This window comes from Vigna unguiculata, chromosome 10, assembly GCF_004118075.2.
Source record: "Vigna unguiculata cultivar IT97K-499-35 chromosome 10, ASM411807v1, whole genome shotgun sequence".
Classification (NCBI taxonomy): Eukaryota; Viridiplantae; Streptophyta; class Magnoliopsida; order Fabales; family Fabaceae; genus Vigna; species Vigna unguiculata.
Window position 1 is genome coordinate 39,884,316 of NC_040288.1, and position 2,970 is coordinate 39,887,285.

The 2,970-nt window shown below is 24.3% G+C and overlaps 1 long non-coding RNA gene across 1 annotated transcript; it reads right to left on the reverse strand.

The window, feature by feature from the left end:
- Positions 1–784: 784 nt before the first annotated feature.
- On the reverse strand, positions 785–2,202 carry LOC114167558. Its single transcript, XR_003600263.1, has 2 exons — positions 2,111–2,202; positions 785–1,094 (listed from the first exon to the last, which is right to left on the reverse strand). It is a non-coding gene; the product is annotated as an uncharacterized LOC114167558 (long non-coding RNA).
- Between the last annotated feature and the right edge of the window lie 768 nt (positions 2,203–2,970).

Genomic DNA, 2,970 nt, shown 5'->3' on the forward strand with positions numbered 1-2,970 from the left:
CTTTTCTGAACAAGATATGTTTTAAAAACATATGATACCTGGAGAATTACATTTAAGAACGTGTGTAATAAAATCTCTTAATCATTAACTTTAAAATAATATTTTTAATGTTGTTTCTTAATTAAAACACTACAATGTAGAAAGAAAAATCATTTACTATGTATTTTTTTTATAACCAATCCAAAATTTTCTTTTAGTAAATAAGTATCTTAATTTTAATTTTTTATTACATTATAATAAATTATTTTTTAGTATTAAATTTTGTATTTTAAAAACATAGGTATTTTAAAGAAAAATAAATTTATTTTTCAAAAAGTAATAGGAGAGAAGTGACTTCATCTTTTAATGTTGAAAAGTTGAAAAAAATATTCGTAGAGTTTTATATTAATTCATTGCAACTTAATTCAGCAAAATGTTTTCGGATAGGATTATACTCGATTAGTAAAAAATAAAATTCTAAGAGTTTTAGGATCTAATTTATATTAAATACAAATTCAAAATTATTCTTCAAAATTATTATACTAATTATTATTTACAGAGATTCATAATTATCCAAATTCAAAAAATTTATTAATTATGTTTTAATTAGATCAATATTTGGCAAGTACACTAAGGTCAAATACCATTCCATTTTACTCTATTAATTTGTTTTGTTTTAAAATTCTCGCTTTCTAAAAGTAAAAATGAAATTCATTTTCTGCAGTATAGATTATTAAAACAAAATTGAGAATAAAATAAAAAATAACTATTTATAAAAGAATATGATTATTTTTAATAAAAGAAATAGTTGAAAAGTTTTGTTCTATTTCAATTATTCATGACTCCAAAATGCGAACGATCCTTTATTCATGTTCCCAATCTTATCATTCTGTGTATTTTAATCACTCTTATCATCATCATTGCCATATTTTTGTTGAACTTGCTTGGCCTGTATCATTGCAGTGTCATATTTCTTCTCACCGTGAAGAACTTGACCCAGGTAGTTCCCAGTCACTGCCCCTGCAACAAACCCTACACTCTGATACACCAAACATCTCATTAAACACATCACGGCTCCTTCGCAGGTTTTCCAAGGATCACTCTTGCAAAAATCACTGCCAGAAAAAAACAAATCAGAATCAGGCCAAAAACATCATTTATAAGATTCTATATCAAATTAATGTAAAATTGATTAAAATAGATTTTATAACGTAAAATAAGTAAGTATTTGATTTTCAAAATCAATTAAAAAATAAAAAATTCACATTGAATAAGAAACAACTAATTAAAAATTGATTCAGCTATATTAGGTTGAACCAAACACACATATATGTGGTGTCATTCCATATTCAAACACACTAAAATAGGTTGAACCAATACTTCTCAAGATACACTCCCTTTTATCAGCATAACAATATCTACGTAAAATTTGAACTACTGGGATAAGTCCCAAACAGATCGGATACATACATAACTAATATTCGATTATTAAAACTATATTTTTTTTTTCAATTACCAAAGCCTTATTACGATGAGTCCGAGAACCTACCCTAAGAGTAACATTAGAACATACTCGTACCAATTTTCTGACTCCTTTTAGATATTGGGTAAAATAATAAAAAATTCTAACCTTAGAAAAGTTGCAGAAAAAGAAAAAGAACAGTATCAAACTCCTGCATTTGTTGTTACAACAAATCTGTATATTATCAAATTTTATCAGATTCCGTTGAAACAAAATTATTATCAAATTTTCACATCTTTTTAAGAGAGAACAGAAGGCTGATAAATAAATGCTTTTAGTGTAAAAAGGACCACAAAATCTCGTTGGTAACAAATAAGATGAAGGTAACTTTCCTGTCAATGACCAAAATTCCACAATAAAAAAGAGAATTTGATTTTTCTAAGACCTAATCAATTAAATTATCAATCTATTGATCAATTAATCAAGAAGAAAAAAACATCAGTATTCTACAACAAAAGAACAGAATTAACAAAGAACAGAATTGTTTTGAATATGAAGCCTACAAATTCAAAGGAAGAAAATACAAATCCGTAGTAAATCAACAAAAATCAACCAAATCATGCACAGAGAAGAAAATACAAAGAAATTTGGATTTAACTTCTCTTTTACCTATTTATTGGCGGAGGTTGCAGAGTTTCCGATGGTGGCGTTTCTAGTTCCCGTCCTCTCTCTTCTTCGATGTAAATTCAAACTAAATTAAGTTATAATGCAATTCCGTATATATTGAATCCGTATATATTGAATTACTTGAAAGTTTTGGCCCATTTAAGTGTTTGGCCCAATTAGTCTGATATATATATATATATATATATATATATATTTATTTATTTATTTTAAAAGTATAACTAATTTTTTAAATTTTTGTATATCTTATTCTTATTAATATTTAATTATTCTGTAAATAAAATAATTTAAATATGTTTTGATATATAAATATAAAATGGTAACATCACTGATAAGACTTACCAAACTTTAGAATAATTGAAGTGATATCTCATTTGAAAATTTTATGTTGGCTCAAATGAAATTAAGAGCAATTTATAAAAAAATATTTGAGTCCTAATAAAAATTTAAACCCCTATCTATATAATCTCTATTATAAACGTAATTATACGTAACGTTATAATTTAACACCGACTTCAAGATCTGCGTGCACGATAATAATAACATCTATATTTTCGTAATTATTTTATTAATAATAACAACTATATTTTCGTAATTATTTAATTTTAAAAAATGTATGCATTTTTTGGATATGTATGATATTATATTACTAATGAATGATATTGTAATGTTATTAAATTAATAAATAAAATAAAAGTATATTTATCAAAGTAAAATGTATGAAGAAAATATGAGAAAATATTTATTGATGAATTAGAGAAAAAAAGAAGGAAATAAGTAAATAGTTTTATAAAAACTTGTAAAGGTAACCGTTAATTTTTAAAAATTTAAAAAATGATTATATG